Raw genomic sequence first — 21,356 nt, forward strand, 5'->3', positions numbered from 1 at the left:
GCAGAGGGAGAGGAGGCAGAGAATCTGAAGTAGACTTACAGCTGAGCCTAAGGCTGAGGAGGGCTCTATCCCATGACACTGAGGTCATGACCTGAGAGTGGAAACCAAGAGTCAGACAATTAACCAGCTGAGCCTTCTGGGCACTCCAATGTACTAACCATATTTTAAAGTGTGTTTGTTATATTTTATCCAGAATTTTTAATTCTCCTATTTTGTGTTGGGTAGAAAAGCGATGGTCCTCAAATTCCATGTTTCCCACTCCATAGACAAATTATTGATATATCTAAAGAGAGCTCCAAAACTTTCTCCTTGCCCTTTGTGGTTGATTTGAGTGAATAGTTAAACTTAATGGGCAATGTATGTAACATTGAGATAAGACAGCTGTGGTCCTAATTTTAAGTGTTCATTAGTTCCTTTTTAGATAGGCTCTGTTGTCATGTGATTAAAAATATGTTTCATTAAATACTCAGGAGTGCCTGGGTGGTGCAGTTTGTTAAGCATTGGACTCTTGATTTCAGCTCAGGTCATGATGTCAGGGTCCTGGGATTGAGTTGAGCCCTGAGTAGGGCTCCGTGCTCCACAGGGAGTCTGTTGGAGATACTCTCCAACATGTATATATATTTTCATAGTATATGTTATATATACTGTAATATATCATCACTGCATTATATATGTTAATGTGTGGTATAGCATATAACATTTTCTTAAGTTAAGACATGCCCTTTTTCCTGTGTGTATTTATATGAGCCTACCTATTTCCATTCTCTGGACTTGTGTTTTAATTTCTTTTTTGTTCCTTTGGATGGAAGGTTCTTTTTTAAGAATGAGATTTTATTTATATGAGAGAGAGAGAGAGAGAGAGAGCATGAGCGGGAGGAAGGGCAGATGGAGAAACAGACTCCCCGCTGATCTGGGAGCCTGACATGAGGATTGATAGAGGACCCTGGAATCATGACCTGAGCCAAAGGCAGACGTTTAACCAGTTGAGCCACCCAGGTGCCCTGTAAGTTTCTTTTCTACTTGAGCACGAGATATACTCTTGGTTATTACCCGCTGAAGCTTTTATTTGCATAGTCATTTCATTTTCCAGTTCTGCATTCTTCTGTTTTCTTCCTATTCCTTTCTTTCTAGCCAGTTCTCTCTCTCTCTCTCTCACTCTCTCTCTCTCTCTTTTAAGATTTATTTATTTATTTTAGAGAGAGAATGCTCAGGGAGAGATATGGAAGGAGAGGGAAAGTCTCAGTGCAGAGCCCAACATGGGGCTCTATCTCAGGACCCTGAGATCAGGACTTGAGTCAAAACCAAGAGTCAGATGCTTAACCAACTGCACCACCCAGGCATCCCCCTAGCCTCTTCTTAATAAGCTTTTCTTATTGATGGTTTTTCTCTTTCTTCTTTCCTCCAGAAGTTCATTCTGAATTTTTCATTTCATTCTTCTTATCTCTGGCAAATTTACTAAGAAAACTTCTCTTATCTTTCTACTGTATCCTTTTACAGGTAGCATGGTTTCTATTTCTCTTATGTCTTTTATTACACTTTACCATATTATGGCCTTCAAAATTACAATGGGGGGCACCTGGATGGCTCACTCAGTTAAGTAGCTACCTTTGGCTCAGTCATGATCCTAGGGTCCTGGGTTTGAGCCCTGCATTGGGGGGGTCTCTGCTCAGTGGGGAATCTGCTTCTCTCTTCCCTCTGCTTGTGCTCTCTCAAATAAATTAAATCTTAAAAAAAATTATAATGGAAAAAGCTAAATGAACTTAGAGGTCTAGCCGGATGGAGTAAGCCCACTACTGTCCAAACTGTCTGTTTTAGTCTGCTCAGGCTGCTATAGCAAAATTCCACAGACTGGGTGGCTTAAACAACAGAAATTTTTTTCCTCACAGTTCTGGAGGCTGGAAAGTCCAAAATCAAGGTGCTGGCTGTTTGTGATTCTGGTGAGAACTTTTTTCCTTGGCTTGTAGATGATCACCTTACTGTGTCCTCACACAGTGGAGAGAATGAGCGTGTACTTTCTGATGTCCTTGCTTATAAGAAAACTAGTCCAATCTTATCAGGAACCCATGCTTATGAGCTCATTCAATCATAATTACCTATATGATCACATTAGGTGTTAGGACTTCAACAGATGACTTTAGAGGTACGTAATTAAGTCCATACCACACTCTCATATTGATTGCATCTAAAAACTCTGGACAGAATACAGAAAAAAACTACTTGTCTACTTTGAAAAATAAACAGTAGGAGCCAGATTGGGGAGAGATATCAAAATTTGAAGAGGAATTGTTATAGGAGTGAGTTTCCTGTGTATTTTTTCCCCCTCCTATATCCTCAGCTTTAACTGGTGAAGAAGGTATCAGTTCTTAATTGCAGATAGCAAAAACTCCAACAGTAACCTTCTCTTTCTGGTCAGAGGATAAGGAAAAAGAACTTCTGTGAGTCAGGGAGTGTTGGAATCTTCCCATTTTTTCTCTTTTTCCTTGCTGCTTTTTACCCAAGTGCAGCTTCAGTTGCCCAGGTCTGTTTGACAGTGGGGGAAAGGGGTAAAGAAGTTCTGATAGAAGGGAAAAAACCTTCCATAAGCCTAGAGAAATTAATAAAAGAGGGACCTTGGAGCTGGAGATTGTATCAGGGATGAGAGAGCTGGAAAAAAGAATGTCCTAATTCTGTATGCTAATGACCAGCATGAGTCCTGGCTTCATACCCAAGATTGTGAGGACTGAGCTAGGATACTGCCCAAGTCCCAGAATGGCGTGTATAGGGGCCAAACTCAAAGAATTCAACTTATATTGGAATTTCTGCCCATATAAGGCAAGAAATAACTTGGCTATCTGAATTTAACCAGGTTGATTGCCTACCAAAATAAAGCAAAAGAAAAATCAACATACTCCAAAGGATTTTAACAGAATTCAGAGTTTAAATATGATATTAAAAACATCTAACATAAAACCTAAAATTGCTTCACAAATGAATAACTAGGAAAATATGACCATTTCTCAAAAAAAAGACAAAGATGTCAATCCTGAGATTAATTACCAAAGATATTATAGCAGCCATTATAATTGTGTGCTGCAAGATGTAAATATTCTTGAAATGGTAAAAAAAAAAATTCTGAATTGAGAAGTACAAACCTTGAAAAGAACAAATGGAAATTTTAGAATACAGAAGTATAATATCTGAAAACACTATGTGGGACTCTAGCAGTATGGAGATAATAGAGATCTTTATGAATTTGAAAATAGATCAGTAGGAATTACCTAGTCTGAAGAACAGAGCATTCAAGACCTATTGGACAATAGCAAAAGATATAGCAGACAGCAGTGAAACAATATCTTTAAAGTTCTAAAAGAAAAGAACCACAAACCAGAATTCTGTATCCAGTGGAAGCATACTTCAGTAGTGAAGGCAAAGCAAATACTCAGATGAAAGAAAACTAGAATTGTTACTAGAAGACCGGAAATTCTAACAAAATTCCTTCCCTTTATAAAGGGAGATGATACCAGAGGGAAACTTGGAACTGCATCAATGAAGAAAGAACAACAGAAATGGTGACTATCTAAGTCAAATAGAAGATTTTTTTCTCTTTTTACAATCTTTAATATATGATAAAATTAAAATTACCAACATTGGTTAGGAGGTTTTATGATTTCATATATAAGTGACATTTAAAATAGCAGAAAGTAAAGGGACTGTCGTCATCTATTTTACTTGAAATAATAAAATAAAAACTCTAAGTAGACTGTTAAAGATTAGGTATTATTTTGTAAGTGCTAAAGCACTAACTATAAAAATGCTAAGAGATGTAGCCAAAAAGCCAATAAATAGATTAAAATGGAATGCTAAAGGAATACCTAGGTGGCTCAGCAGTTGAGCATCTGCCTTTGGCTCAGGGCATGATCCCAGAGTCCTGGGATCAAGTCCTGCGTTGGGCTTCCTGCCATAGAACCTGCTTCTCCCTCTGCCTGTGTCTCTGCCTCTCTCACTCTGTGTCTCTCGTGAATAAATAAAAGTCTTTTTTTTTAAAATGGAATGCTAAAAATATTCAAATGATCTAAAGGAAGGGAGAAAAAAAGGGTTAAAGAGAAAACAATAGAATAGTAAACCTGAATCCAACCACATTAGTAAATGCATTAGGTGTACATTATTTATTTGAAATAGTAAATATAAATGATGCACCAATTAAAAGAGATTGGGTAAAAAAATAGACCCAATGTACAAAGAAATTTGCTTTAAATATAGCGATACAGATGGGTTAAAAGTAAAAAGATAGAAAAAGATACTGCATGAAACAAAATTGGAGTGGACTATATTTAATATCAGGCAAAGTAGAGTTCACAATAAGGAAAATTAATGGGATGGAAGGTGGACATTTACATAATAAAAGAGTTTGTTAAGATAAAAAAAATCCTGTACAACAGAGATTCAAAAAGTAAAAGCTTATAGAACTGACTAGAGAATTAAAAAATAGAAAAATCCACAATTATACATGGCATCTTCAGCAGTCCTTTCATAATAATAGATCAAGTAGACCTAAAACCAGTAAGGACAGAAAAGATCTGAACAATATTATCAACCAACTGACTTAATTGACTTTTATAAAACAGCTCATTCAACAACTGCAGAATGTATATTCTTTTCAAGGGCAAATTATTTCTGAATATTCAGAAAGATCTAATTCTGAGGCATAGCACAACCTTTAACAAATTTAAAAGAATTTATGTCATATAAAGTATGTTGTCTGATTATAAACAATTAACCTAGAAATTAAAAACAAAGATATGAAAAATCACCAAATATTTGGAAAAATTTTTTAAACTTATAAATAACTTGAGTCAAAGAGGAAGTCTCAAGGAAAATTACAAATTAAAAAGCATCCTAGACGAGAACATGTCACAAGAAAAAATTAAAGACCAGTATCCCTGATGAACATAGATGCACAAGTCCTCAACTAAATATTAGCTAACAGTTCAGCAACACATTAAAAATATCATACACCATGATCAAGTGGGAACTATTCCAGGGATGCAAAGCTGATACAGCATCTGCAAGTCAATCAGTGTGATACACTGCATTAACAAAGGATAAAAATCATGATCATCTCAGAATTTTGACAAAATTCATCCATTTTTTAAATAAACATTCTCAATGAAACAGATTTAGAGGGAACACATTTCAACATAATAAAGACCATATTTGACAAGCCCACAACTAACCCCATACTCAACAGTGAAAAGTTAAAAGCTTTTCCTCTAAGATAAGGAATAAGACAAGAATACACACTCTACCACTTTTCATTCAACATAGTATTGGAAGTCCTAACCAGAGCAGTTAGGCAAGAAAAAGAAATAAAAGGCACCCACGTTCAGAAGGAAGAAATAAAACTGTCACTATTTGCAGATGACATGACATTATACATAGAAAACTCTACAGGCTCCATTAAAAAACTATTAGAACTAATAAATTCAGTGAAATTGCAGGATACAAAATCAGTACACAAAAATCTGTTGTATTTCTATACACTAACAATGAAGTTTCAAAAAGAGATTAAGAAAACAATCCCATTTATAGTTGCATCAAAAAGAATAAAATACCCACGAATTAATTTAAATGAGGTAAAAGACTTGTATATTGAAAACTATAAGACAGCAATGAAAGAAATTGAAGAAAACATAAATGCAAAGATATTCTGTGCTCATGAATTGGAAGAATTAATATGGTTAAAAAGTCCATACTACCCAGAGCAATCTAAGATTTAAAGTAACCCCTATCCAGTGGTTTTTTTCACAGAAATAGAACAGTCCTAAAGTATGTAGGAAACCATACAAGACCCCACATAGCTAAAGCAGTCTTGAGAAAGAACAAAACTGAAGGTATCACACTCCTTGATTTCAAGCTATCTTATGAATCTTTATTAATTAAAATAGTATGATGTTGGCATGAAAACAGAATCATAGATCAATGGAACAAAATAGAGAGCCCAGAAATAAACTCACATATTTATGGTCAATTAATTTATAGCAATATACAAGAATATACAGTGGGGAAAGGACATTGTCTTCAATAAATGATGTTAGATAATTGGATAGCCACATGTTAAAGAATGAAACTAGACCACTTTCTTCTACTGTACACAATAAATTAACTCAAAATGGATTAAAGGTAAATGCAAGACCTGAAGAACCTCCTACAAGAAAACATAGGCTGTAAACTCTAGATCTTGGTGATGATTTTTGAAATCTGACACCAAAAGCAAAAGCAATACAAGCAATAATAAATAAAAAACTGCACCAAACTAAAAGTTTCTACAAAGCAAAGAGATCCACCAAATGAAAAGGCAACCTACTGAATGGGAGAAAATATTTGCAAGTTGCATATCTGATAAGGGGTTAATATCTAAAATACATAAAGAACTCCTTACAACTCAAAAGCAAAAAACAAATCGATTTTAAAATAGGCAGAATGAAGGAGGCAAAATGGTGGAATAGTAGGGGGGGGTCCTCGTTTCATCTGGTCTCTCAAATTAGCTTTCAATCCAGCCTGACACTTTTCTATAAATAGAAAAGAGACCACTTCTTGCAAGAGAGGTGTGACCTCTAGGAAACAAAGACCTCACAGGGCAAGCAGCTTACACTGAGCACCCTCACCTGGCAAGGGGCAGGACATCTCTACTTAGGCACAGACACCTGAGAATCAGCACAGCAGGCTCCTTCGCCAGAAGATCAGCTGGAAGAACAGGGGAACAGCAAGTTTACTGACCAAGGAGCACTGGGAAACTCCAGGACTGAAAGAGAATAGTATATAGAATTCAAGATTTTTTTCCTTATGATTCCTTTATCTTTCAGGTTAAAAGTTTCCAATATTCTTTCTTTTTCACATCTAACTACAATATTTTATGAACTCTGTTTTTAAGTTTTTTTTTCCTTTTTGACTTTCATATTTTTTACAATTATATGTCAGGTATATTTTTAATTTTTAGTTTCCTTTCAACATATTCAATTTAATTTTTGTATATATATAAGTTTGGGGGTTTTATTCTATTTTGTTTTATAATTTTAGAATTTAGTACCTTTTTTTAACATACAGGCCAAAATACACTCAGAACCAAGTAGAGCACTATGTTGGTCCACTCTGTGAGATTATATTCTCTCTTCCTTCCCATTCTACCCCCTTTTTTCTTCTTGTTTTTGTTGTTGTTGCTGTTATTTCTCTATATGTTTTGATTTTTTATATAAATTTTGAACTTAGTATCTTCTAACGTACAGACCAAAATATACTCATAACCAAGAGGATCACCATCTTGGTCCACTATGTGAGACTATATTCTCTCTCCCCACCATCTCCTCCTCCCTTTAAAAATTTTTATTATTTTTAAATTTGTTACTTCCGTTGTCTTTTTTCTTCTATTTTCTGGTCCCTGACCTCTTTCGAATTGTCTAGGGTGTATTTTGCTTGGGTCATGGCTGATATTTTTGATTCTGCTCACTCATATACTTTCTGCACTGGACAAAATGACTAGAAGGAAGAATTCACCACAAAAGGAAGAATGAGAAGTAATACTCTCTGCCACAGATCTAATGGATATGGATTTAAGTAAAATGTCAGAGATAGAATTCAGGATTACAAAATTACTGGAGGCTCGTGAAAAAAAGCACTAGGGAAAAGACTCTAGGGAATCTCTTATTGCAGAAATGAGACCTAATCAGGCTGAAATTAAAAATACTCTAACTGAGATCCAATCTAAACTGGATGTTCTAACAGCTAGGGTTAATGAAGGCAGAAGAGAGAGTGACATAGAAGACAAGTTGAATGAAAGAAAGGAAGCTGAGGAAAAGAGAGAAAAACTAAGAGCCCGCAAGGAGAGACTCTGAGAATCAAATGGTAGTTTGAGAAAGAATAATATTTTTCTTATTGGGATTCCAGAGGATGTGAAGAGAGAGAGGACCGAAAGCGTGTTTGAACAAATCATAGCTGAGAACTCCCCTAATCTGGGGACATATAAGATAAAAGGCTAGTATCTAAGATCTGTAAAGAACTTATCAAACTCAACAACCAAGAAACAAACAATTCAGTCAAATGGGCAGAAGACATAGACATTTCTCCAATGGCCATCAAGCACATGAAAAAATGCTCTACATCACTTGCCATCAGGGAAATACAAATCAAAATCACAATGAGATACCACCTCACACCAGTGAGAACGGCAAGACAGGAAACAAGTGTTGGCAAGGATGTGGAGAAATGGGAACCCTCTTGCACTATTTGTTGGTGGAAATGCAAGCTGGTGCAGCCACTCTGGAAAATAGTATGGAGGTTCCTCAAGAAGTTAAAAACAGAGTTACCCTATGACCCAGTAATTACATTACTGGGTATTTACCCCAAAGGTACAGATGTTATGAAATGACGGGACACCTGCAACTCAATGTTCACAGCAGCAATGTCCACAATTGCCAAACTATGGAAGGAGCCACGACGTCCTTCGACAGATGAATGGATAAAGAAGATTGTGTGCATGTGTGTGTATATACATGCACACAATGGAATATTACTCAGCTATCAGAAAGGACAAAAACCTACCATTTACATTTGATGTGGATGGAACTGGAGGGTATTATGCTGACTGAAATCAGTCAGTCAGAAAAAGATAATTACCAGGGCAGCCCGGGTGGTGCAGCGGTTTAGTGCCACCTGCAGCCCAGGGCGTGATCCTGGAGACCCTGGATCGAGTTCCACGTCAGGCTCTCTGCATGGAGCCTGCTTTTCCCTCTGCCTGTGTCTCTGCCTCTCTCTCTCTCTGCATCTCTATGAATAAATAAATAAAATCTTTTAAAAAAAAAAGAAAGAAAAAGATAATTACCATATGGTTTCACTCATATGTGGAATCTAAGAAATAGTGAAAGGGACCATAAGGGAAGGGGGAAAACTGAGTGGCGAAAAATTAAAGACAAACACCATGAGAGACTCCTACCTCTGGGAAACAAGCAAAGGGTTGCAGAAGGGGAGGAGAGTGGGGGGAAAGGGTAATTGGGCGATGGGCATTAAGGAGGGCTCATGATGAGATGAGCACTGGGTGTTATACTATATGTTGGCAAATTGAATTTAAATAAAATTAAGAAAAATAAAATGGGGGGATCCCTGGGTGGCGCAGTGGTTTGGCGCCTGCCTTTGGCCCAGGGCGCGATCCTGGAGACCCGGGATCCAATCCCACGTCGGGCTCCCGGTGCATGGAGCCTGCTTCTCCCTCTGCCTATGTCTCTACCTCGCGCTCTCTCTCTCTCTCTCTCTCTCTGTGACTATCATAAATAAATAAAAAAATAAAAAAAAAATAAAATGGGAAGAACATCTAAATAGACATTTTTCAAAGATAGCTAACAGGTACATGAAAAGATGTTCAGCATCACTTATCAGGAAATGCAGATCAAAACCACAGTAAGATAATACTTCACACCTGTCAGAATGGCTATTGCCAAAAAGACAAGAAATAGCAAGTACTGGTGAGGATGTAGATAAAAGGGAACTCTTGTGCACTATTGGTTGGTGAGCATGTAAATTGGTGCCGTCACTATGGAAAACAGTATGGAGGTTCATTAAAAAATTAAAAATAGAACTACCATATGATCTAGCAATTCTGCTTCTGGCTATTTATCTGAAGAAAACTAACTCAAAAAGATATCTGCACCCCCATGTTCATTGCAGCATTATTTACAGTAGCCAAGATATGGAAACAAATTGTGTCCATCAATGGATGAATAGATAAAGAAGATATTGCATATATACACATGGAATATTCTGATATAAAAAAAGAATGAAATCTTGCCATTTGTGACATGCATGGACCTCGAGTGCATTATGCTAAGTGAAATAAGCCAGAGAAAGACAAATACTATATGATCTCTCATATGCAGAGTCAAAATATAGTAAAAAATTTAAAATATCAAGCTCACAGATATAGAAAACAAATGGGTGCTTCCAGAGGTGAGAGATGGGAGGGTAAAAGAAATGGGTGAACTTTACTTAAAAAAAATCTAATAATAAAGTATTTTGAGCTGAATGAAAAATGAATATACATCACATCAAAATTTGTGAGGTTCAATTAAAGCAGTGCTTAGGATATTTAAAACACTGAAAGCTTATATTAGAAAAGAAGAAATGTCTAAGGTCAACAATCTAAACTTCCATCCTAAGTAACTAAAAAAAAAAAAAAAGAGAGAAAACCCAAATCAAGCAAGCAAATAAATAAATGTAGAAATCAGTGAAATAAAAAACCCAAAAAAGAATAAATAAAACCAATGACATGAAAGGCTAGTTGTTTGAAAACATTAATAGAATTCATAAACCTCTAGTTATACTGACCAAGAAAAAGAGAAGACACAGAATACCAATATCAGGAATGAAAGAGGGCATTACTACAGACCCTGTGTTCATAAGATAAGTGAATATTGTGAACAACTCTGACCATAAATTTGACAACTTGGATGAAATGGACAAATTTCTTGACAGACAAATCCTAACAAAACATACAAAGAAATTGATAATCTAACTAGTTTTGTATCTATTAAATTAAATAAAATACCTTCAAACAAAACTCAAAGCCTACATAGGGCTCATGTGTTGTGACCAGCTGTTTAAGAAAGAAATAATAGTAATCCTTCTCATTCCCCAAAAGAAGAAACCGTACTTCCCATCTCATTTTATGAAGTCAGCGTTAAACTGACCTCATTAGCCTGACCTAGCAACACTAGGCAAAATATTACAAGAAAAGGAAACTATATACATATACTCTTGGTGGGCAAGGGCATTTCAGTATTTGAAAATCAATTAATGTATTTCATCTTATTAACATTAAAAAAGAAGATTAAAGAATCATAATCACAGAATTATCTTAATAGATCATTTGGCAGAGTTTCAGCATTTATTTATGATACAACCTCTTCACCAAACAGGTATTAGAAGTTAACTTCTTTAAAGGGCATTGTGTTAATCTGTTTTGGCTTCCATAGAAGAACACCATAGACTAGGTGGCATGTAGACAACAGAAATTGATTTCTTATGCTTCTAGAGACTGGTAAATCTAAGATCATGTGACTGGCAGATGTGTCTGGTGAGAGTCTGGTTCTTGGTTCATAGCTACTATCTTTTTGCTTTTGTCTTCAAAAGGGAGAAGGAATTAGGGAGCTTTCTGAGGTCTGTTTTATAAAGGCCCTAATCCCATTCATGAGGGTTTATGACCTGATTACTTTGCAAAGGCTCCACCTCCAAATACCATCACACTGTGGATTAGGTTTCAATAATGGATAAACAAAAATGTTTCATCTATAGTAGGCGTCCGCAGAAGTCTACCATACGGTTTCTCTACTTTAGTACTACTGACATTTTGGATAAGATAATTCTTCCAAAACTGAGATTAAGAGGTCAGTTCTTTCCATATTGGTCTGTAGATTCAATTCAGTCTCAGAGTCTTAGCAGGGTTTCTTATAGAAATCAAACTAATTCTTTATATGGCCAGACAAAACAGGCTAAACAGTTTCATAAGGAAGAACAGAGATGTGCACTCAAACTATCTGATTTTAAAACTTACTATCAAGATACAGTGAGTAAAACAGTGTGTTATTAGTGAAAGCATAGATAGTAGGTAGGTAAAGAGAGAGCGGCATAGAGTCTGAAAGTATACCCACACAACTGTGCTTCATTGGTTTTTGGCAAAGATGAAAAGGCAATGTCCTGGTGAAATGATAATCTTTTTTCAACAGATAGTAATGGAATAATGAGATACCTATATGCAAAAAGTGAACATTGAGCCATCCCTTATACCACATAGAAAAATTAATTCAAAATGGACATAGACCAAATTTAAAATATGAAAGTATAACAATCTTAATCCAGAACACCTTTGTTATATTCAGTTAGGCTAATAGATTTTATATGTAATAACAGAAGCTCAATCCATAAAAACAAAAACGTAAAGTGAACCTTATCAAAATTAACAATTTTCATCCCCCAGAAGACACTGTTAAGTGAATAAGTCACGGGCTGGGATAAAATAGCTGCAGATCATATCTTGAACCCAGAATATACAGAGAACTATAAAAATTTAATAATATGAAAACAACCCAATTTAAAACTGATACTTTGGGATGCCTGGGTGGCTCAGAGGTTGAGCGCCTGCCTTCGGTTCAGGACATGATCCTGGAGTCCCAGGATTGAGTCCCACATCGGGCTCCCTGCATGGAGCCTGCTTCTCCCTCTGCCTGTGTCTCTGCCTCTCTCTCTCTCTCTCTGTGTGTGTCTCTCATGAATAAATAAATAAAATATTTTTTAAAAATGATACTTCAGGGGATCTCTGGGTGGCTCGGCGGTTTGGCGCCTGCCTTTGGCCCAGGGCGCGATCCTGGGGTCCTGGGATCAAGTGTGTCAGGCTCCTGGCATGGAGCCTGCTTCTCCCTTTGCCTGTGTCTCTGCCTTTCTCTTTATCTATGTCTATCATGAATAAATAAATAAATAAATCTTTAAAAAAAATAAAAATGATACTTCACCAAAGACAATACACATATGCCAAGTGATCACATGAAAAGATGCTCAACACCATTAGTCATTCAGGAAATGCAGTTAAATACACAGGTCCTACAAATCTGTATGAAATTCTGATGGCAATGTGAGTAAATTGGAATTTTTATATGTTACTGGTGGGAATGCAAAAAGGCTTCCCAGAAATCCCACTCCTTTACTCAAGAAAAATGAAAACTTATGTTTATGCAAAGACCTGTTTATAGTAACTTTATCCATAATCGCTAAAACTGGGAACACCCCAAATGTCCTTCATGAGATGAATGGATAAACCTACTGCTATATTTCCATATAATGGACAAACTCAGCAATAAAAAGGAAAAAACTTGTTTCTATATGAAGCAACGTGAATGAATTTCATATGAACTATGTTAAGTGAAAGAAGCAATTCTGAAAGTTAGATATTATATGATTCCATTTACATGACATTTTAGCAAAGGCAAAACTACAGTTTCAGAGAATAGGATAAGGGGTTAGGTTGGGGGGAGGTGTTAATTTTATAGCACCAGCATAAAGGAATAGTTGTTGTGTGTGTGTTTGACGATTGGAACTATAAGTATCTTGTGAGCTTTGTTACATTATTCCTTACATTTTTCAAATATCATAGAACTGTACACCAACATTAAATTTACCATAAATTTAAAAATATGATTCATCCAAATTCTGTTGCTTCCCATTAAACCATTGTAAAATGGGGAAAAATCCTATTTTTTCATTGTAAGACTTAAGATTCCCACTCTGATCCATAGTTACTTTAGGAAGTTGAGTAGTTTGTCATAGAACACAGAAAAAAGAAACCCCAAAGAACATTCTTTTACCATCACCTTTCCACATTTTTCTTGGCTAAATTTAACTCTTACTTTACCTCTCCTTTGGAAATGCATCATAGCATGAATTTCTTTTTCTGGAGTATATGTCTTAAATTTGACATCTCACCTATACTTTCCTCTTCCCACTGTCCCTACCAACCAACTTTCCCATGTTTCTCCTGGTTATTTCCACACCTACATACTCTATTCTCTGTTCCACTCGATCTTTGATTTAGTAATAAGTGTAGGCCCTGTGCAAGAGTCTTGGGAGATAGTTAAGGAATGCTTTCACATGAAAGTCCTTGGAGGGCAGAAGGAGGCTACATTAATAATAGTGTATAGAAAAGTCATTGAATTATAATAGAATTATTAGTGAGCAAAAGAAGGAATAACTCATTCTGCCTGGACAGGTCTGGAAAGTCTTTATACAGGAAAGAAGCAGAAAAGCATAAAAATTAAAACTGAATTCTTTAAAATGTCATCTGTGACTTTGATTATAGACTAGTATAGACAGTTTAAGAAAAACATGAAATACAAACATTATATGGTCTCATTCATTTGGGGAATATAAAAAATAGTGAAAGGGAATAAAGGGAAAAGGAGAAAAAGTGAGTGGGAAATATCAGAAAGGGAGACAGAACATGAGAGACTCCTAACTCTGGGAAACGAACAAGGGGTGGTGGAAAGGGAGGTGGGCGGGGGATGGGGGTGACTGGGTGATGGGCACTGAGGGGGGCACTTGATGGGATGAGCACTGGGTGTCATGCTATATGTTGGCAAATTGAACTCCAATTAAAAAAAAAAACATGAAATAAAGTGGTCAGAAATAGTCTTGTAAACTTCAGCTAAGGTGGTATGGGGATGGAATACAGAAGTGAATTTTGTAAAGACTGTGAAATATAACTGATTAAAATGAAAAAGCTTCTGAGTATCATAGAAGACTACAGGCTGTCAACTAGTAATATATCACTTCCTTAAAAAAAACATGATCAAATACTATGAGACATTGTGTCAAATTTCCTGTGAATCTGCTAATTATACTTACTAACATTGGGCTTGCGGACTCACATTCAATTTAGATTTTGCCTTGATTCTGAATATTATTTTCTGGTTATACTTGGATGTAGTGGATTCCTTTTTTCTTTTTAGATTGCTGTGTTCTTAGCCTCATCCATCTTTTGCTTTCTCTTGACGGCACCAGGAAAATTCCTGCCGGAGTGTAGTAGTATAGTGTATGTTCCCTGTGTATAGAAAACACTTCTAGACATCTGAATGGTTAACTCCCCCATCCGTTCAAAACTTCTCTATGATGCCTAAACCCTTCCACAATATTTTAAATTATAATTCACCTCCTTTCCTTTCATCCCCAAGCACTCCTGACCTCTTTTCCCTGAACTATTTTTTTAGTGTTAGTTTCTAATGTATTATGTGATTCACGTATTATGTTTATTATTCATTGTCTGTCTTTACCGACACTAAAATGTAAGCTCCACCAGGGCAAAGATCTGTGTTTTGTTTGTTGATGTATCCCAGATCTCTGGTGCCCCAGATTTGGTAGGCACTCAGTATTTGTTGGAAAATAGAATCCTTGATGCAAGAATAATAATTTCTGAGGCTTTTTTTCCTAATAGCATCTGGATTCAGATTCTTTTAAGTTAGAATGTCTGTGACTTGACATTTTAGAATTTCTTCAATTCAGTTGAACTGTTATGATACTAAGCATTGCTCAGGAACACTGGCTTGAACCTCAAAGCTCTTCCTGACTTAGATGATAAATAGTTACCTCCCCATGAGGCCACCTTTTGAAGTATAGAATAAACACTGTTAGAAACAATGGATAAGGATAAACCTGTTAATTTGGCTTTTGAATTTTCTTTTTTCATTTTTGAAGGTTTTCCAACTTTTGATTCTTGGTTTGCACACAAAATGAGACTGGAATTGTTTCTGTGGTAACATATGAATGCAACTCACCCAATAAAAACCCATATCCTTAAGCCAAAACATGATATAAGAGATATGAAAGTGGCTCTGAAGGTTACCAGAATTTGGCTTTTAAACAATGAACAAGGCCGTTATGAGAAACACCCTTTTAAGTTATGTACTTGGCAATTTAGGAAAGCTACAGCAGATTTTGTATTTCAGAAAATGATAATATTCAAGAAATTCTTGAATTACCTAGAGTTATATGTAGTGTGGTAAATTTGGTTTAGGGTCTTAAATTGTATAGGGAATAAAATTAACCTCTATATAATACATTAAATTTAAATTTCAGTAGTAAATAAACATGTAGATTCTAAACACAAAAAGCCTTAGTCTGTAAGGCAGGTATGATGGAAAAAATTAGTAACTGGAAAAATTTAAGTGTCCCTCAAATTTCTGTATTTTTCATGTATCTTTTAAAATTAAAGTTATATTCCTATACTTTATTTACTGTTATGCTTGTAGCCTTGATTATTTGTTTTTCTGATGCCTTTTGAAAAGCCTCCTCGTTCTTCACTTTAAGATTTCATCCTATAACTGACATGTAGACTGCTTGATTTTTAATTTAACCTCGTTCTGTATATACTTTTATCTTCTTGGGCTACCAGCCTTTTTTTGCCATCCCTCTTCCTCCTACTGCTCAAAAAAGTGACCAGAAGTTCAAATTTAGAGCTGTAGGAATATTAATAAAATCTTCCACAGAAATTGCAGGTATAATTGCAGCTGATATAACTGTCACATATATTATATATTTATGTGCATATGAATGTGTATGTATTTGTATTTCCTTTGCTGTGATCTGTATTTTGCGCTTAGTATATTATAGGCATCTTTTCATGGCCATACTATATTTTCCATTTAATTTTGCTTTTTAGTAGTTTTAAATGAGATTAATATATCATAAAACTCACCATTATAACCATTTTAAAATGTATAATTCGTTGCTATTTAGTATATTTACAGCATTGTGCAATTACCAGTACTGCTTAGTTGCAGGACATTTTCATCACCCTAAAAAGAAACAATACCCATTAAGTGATCACTTCTTTTCTCTCTACCCCTGTCCCCTGGCAACCAGTAATTAAGAATTTACTTCTGGACATTTCATGTAAATTAAATAATAAAATATATGACCTTTCGTGTTTGGCTTATTTCACTTAGCATAAAGTTTTCAAGGTTCATCCATGTTGTAGTGTATATCAGTAGTTGATTTTTTATGGCTTAATAATATTCCATCATATTGATAATACCACATTTTGTATATCTATTTAATGGACACTAGATTGTTTCTACTTTTTTTCTCACAAACAGTGCTGCTGTGAACATTCATGTGAAAGATTTTGTTTGAACAAATATTTTCTATTTTCTTGAGTATATTTCCATTTCATATATAACAAGTACATAATCAATTGCATGAATTAACCAAAAGTGATTTTGTATTTATTTTTTTCTAATTTACTCTTTCATAAACATGCTGTTAAATTCCTGAACATTTGTTATATAGTTTTCTAATTTCCTTTTTTTTTCTTAGTTTTCTAATTTCTTTAAAATTATTTTCTGTTAATGGTAATAGCTAATGAATTCTTAGAGTTGTAATTACTGAAATCACAGTGTGTGCACATTCTGATATATATACTATTATTATAATATATGTGCTGTATTGTCTACCAGAAAATTATATCAGTAATATATGTAATTGTTATTTTTCTCATCTCCTCATTGTATTATTAATATTTTTAAAAATTTTAATACCAAAAATTTTAATTTGATAGAGGAAAATATCTTTTTGGTCTTTTATTATGAAATACATAAAATATTTTCTCATTTTAATTCGCATTTGTGTGCAAATGAGATTGGGTATATTTTCATGTTTATTAAAAATCTTTTTTTTTGTAATTTCTTGATTATAACCTTTGCATATTTCGTGGAAGGAGTTATCTTAATTACCCTCAAATTGAAAAAACTACATCACATGGAACTAGCTTTTATGTAGTCCATTTTGATCAATAATAGCCTTTTATTCTCCTTGTTATTGGTCTTTTTACATGATTACTATTGGTATTTTATTATTTCATTTTATGCTTATCATTTTTCACTTGAGAGTTTATTATTTCTGTTTTCAAACATCTGAAATACTTTCCTTGTCTTAGTTTCATAATATCTTATATAATTTTGTGCATGTTTAGAATTCTAAGACACATAATCCCCACATATTTAGGTACTTCCTTTTGTTTGGAGCCATATGTTTGTAGTAGTACTCTTAATTATGGTATTTGCTATAAGCATTTTTGGGTGAATAACAGGAAAAATACCTTCAGTATTTGTACTTAGACAAAATGGTCTTTACACCAAACCAGAATTTTTAAGGAGTCATTTTAACCCCCAATTTAAATATTTATTTACAGAATGAGAGATTTACTAGTAGTTTTAAACTTTGTTATTTATTTCTGGAGAAATTTTAGGTTTATTTTACATGAACTTCCCTTCCCAAACCCCTTCAAATTAAGGATTCTAAATTTAGATTTGACTTCTGAAAGAAAGTACCTCACAGAAATAAATAATATGAAAATAAATAATACCTATCATTGATAACATGGCCTCAGATGTTTTTGAATGTCTTTTTTTAATATGTGAGAGACGTAAAGAAATATATGATTCTACCAGGTAATCCACATTCTTGGATTTAGGAGGAATTGATGGTCTGGTGGTAGTTCAGTTTATGTTTATTTATCTGTGTTTGTAGCCCTTTGGATTTCTGCCAGAAAAACAATGGGCTCCAATTTGACCTGATGATTTTTGTGGAATTAGCGTAGAGCAGCTTACAGTATTTGTAATTATTAAATTATATTTTATTTATTTTCAGTAATAGAAAGTTGCTGTTTCATTAATTTTTTTGTTATGTAAGTTCAGCACTTTTAATGCTCAAATGTTGCTCAAATATTTCTCATTTTTATAGAACAAGGAATAGGTTGCACAGTTTAACAAACTTCAGTTCATTTTTGGAGAGCATCATGATATTTCATTTCTTATGTCTTTCTGATTTTCTAATTTCAAAAGTTCATTCATATAACCTAATAATTTTATTTAAATAAAATTCTTCCTACATAACTTTCCTTTAAAGTCACTACCAGGGGCAGCCCCGGTGGCTCAGTGGTTTAGTGCCCCCTTCAGCCCATGGCCTGATCCTGGAGATCCGGGATTGAGTCCCACGTCGGGCTCCCTGCATGGAGCCTGCTTCTGTCTGCCTGTGTCTCTGCCTCTCTCTCAATCTTTGTCTCTCATGAATAAATAAATAAAATCTTTAAAAAAAAAAATAAAGTCACCATGAGTTTTTAAATGTAAAATATTTTCATATTTTTGATAGTTTTTAAAAATTGTTGAATCAATGCACACTTTTGTTTGTAATGCACCTACCATCTACCTATAAATGTCATTTTATTTTTTATTTTTTTTATAAATGTCATTTTAAAGCAGTCTTTTGAAAGCTTAAGATAAGTTTTATGTAATAGTACAATTTAATTTCAGAATCTATTAAATGAAAAATTACCACATAGAAAATAAGATGATATTCATTGTTAGCTGAATTACATGCATACTACAATTGCAAATATTCCCTTCACTGAATGATTTTTCTCTTAACATATAAATACATGCTTGAAGATTCAAAATTTCAAATAAGAACTTGCATGAATATTATCAGTGACAAAATAAAGTATATTCTATTTGGCATTGCCAGTTTAAAAAAACTTGGAAAAAATCTGAATTACTATTTGATAATTTATAATCAGTTTTGCTATTTACCTTACAAATGGCAATTTACAAATCCACTTAGGAATCTTTTCTTAGACTCCATCTTGGATCATTTAAAAATAAACTCATCAGTCTATAACTTTATTAGAAAAATATATACACAGAGAAGGAGAAAAAATTAGAATATAGTGAGGGCAGATGTTCACCTTCTGCATAGTCATTAACATTTATCAAATTATATCAATCATGATAATTAATGTAGCTTAGTCATCAAAGAAATCAAAATGAGTAGAAAGCTAAAGTTGGAACAAAAGGTAACAAGGAAAAAATGGAAAAATAAATGTCATATTCATGAATTAGAATTTATATTCATTCTTATCACCAAGGCAAATTTATTTGTGGTCGGTGATCTTTTCTGTATGAGGGCCAATTTTCACATTAATAAAAAGATTATAGATTTATTTTCTGTTACTTGTTTTTAAAAGTTCAGTGCTGTTTGGATCAGAAAATACTGTATTGTTAGTATGATTCAACATTCTTTTATTGTATCCATCTCTGAGTATATATTTCTTCTGACTGAAATTTCAGAAATTAACACCTCCTATAACCATATATGATACTATTGTAATGGTGCATTTGAATGATTTTTTGTTTTTGAACAAAACACGTTGGTTTACTTACTTTTGTTGAAACTGTTTTTTAAGCTACTTAATGGTAAAATACCCTTTCACTTTCTCTTAACCTTAATATATTTTATAACAAAGGTTTTTATTTCAGTTGCAAATTAGAACCTTTTTTCCAAACAATGCAAAGTGGGCCACTTTGAAATAATGTGAGCTTTGTGGTTCACTTATTCATTTGTTCATTTACTGCTATGCTAAGAATTTAAATTGTATATGAAAAATATTCACCCCAGTCACACTGTATGTTTACTACTCATTTTTTTGGTTTTATTTTTTGTTTTTTCTTATTTCTGAGACTATCATTGAGAACTCATAACCAACCAGGAAAACCAATTAACTGATTTTCCTACATCTGTCAAATCTTGTCTTAAGAGGAGATCAGCATGAGGTTACAGCAAACAGAGAAGAGTCTAGCAGGCTGTCTCTGGGCCTCTCCTTTCTCATCTATAAAATGAAGGAGTTGTTGAAATTTAATTACAGATAATTTGGAATCTAGTGGATTGTTATTTCGTCTGGATGCCCCAGTTCCTTACAGCTGATGTAGAGTAAATTATGATTAAAGCAATTAAGGCCTACAAATAAGTAAAACATTTCAATTTTTAAATTTTCAGATAGTATTTTATAGCCAAAATAAAAATCATTTGTATAATGAGGACATAAAGGCTAATATACTAACAGATTTTAAAAAACTAATCTATAAATTATGATTTATAATAGAGTTAGTAATTGCTTCTCACTTTATACCAGGAATTACATCATGACATAAATCTAGACATGATGTATCTTATTTATTTATTTTTTTTAAAAAAGATTTTATTTATTCATGACAAAGAGAGAGAGAGAGGCAGAGACATAGGCAGAGGGAGAGAAGCAGGCTCCATGCAGGGAGCCCGACATGGGACTCTATCCCGGGTCTCCAGGATCACACCCTAGGCCGTGCCAAATCGCTGGGCCACTGGGGCTGCCCTGATGTATCTTATTTAATACATTTTTTGGAGTAAAATACCTTAAGTAAGATTTTCGTGGAAATTGTTTTTACTTTGATAATTTCTTTGGTTATGTTAATGACTACAAATAAGATACATAACTTTGTTTTCAGGGCAAAGATAGTGTGATTTAAACATTGAGAATTGATATTATTAATATATGTAATAAAAAGCATTCTCTTCTGATTTCATCTCAATGCTGAGATATTTTCATTTTTGTAGTAGTTGTATCTCAGTGCTATTTTCATTTTGTAGTATGTTATAATGTGGGTTCAACTAGAGTACCAAATTATAGTTCCTTTTGGATATGTTTCCAAATTTAATATTTGTTAAAAATGTTATATGTTGAAGTAGGAGGATAGAGAGTCTGTGGTCGACACATAGATGTAGCCGATAGCACAAACTATATATATATTCTTCCTTTCATTTTCATATATAACTGACTATACGTGTGATTGGTTTTGTTTGGTTTCATAGAGAGTATAAATATTTGACAGAGTATATGGAACCATGTCCCTTTAGAGATTTCGGTGTTCGGTTTTGAGAGAAGAAAAGATCACTTTGGGGGAATGCGACTTAAGAAATTT

The 21,356-nt window shown here is 34.2% G+C and overlaps 1 protein-coding gene across 12 annotated transcripts in view; it reads left to right on the forward strand.

The window, feature by feature from the left end:
* The window catches only part of RUNDC3B (RUN domain containing 3B), a 142,437-nt gene that overhangs the window by 26,139 nt on the left and 94,942 nt on the right, over positions 1 to 21,356 (forward strand). The window lies entirely within an intron of this gene.

The sequence above is a fragment of the Vulpes vulpes genome, chromosome 7, assembly GCF_048418805.1.
Source record: "Vulpes vulpes isolate BD-2025 chromosome 7, VulVul3, whole genome shotgun sequence".
NCBI classification, from domain to species: Eukaryota; Metazoa; Chordata; class Mammalia; order Carnivora; family Canidae; genus Vulpes; species Vulpes vulpes.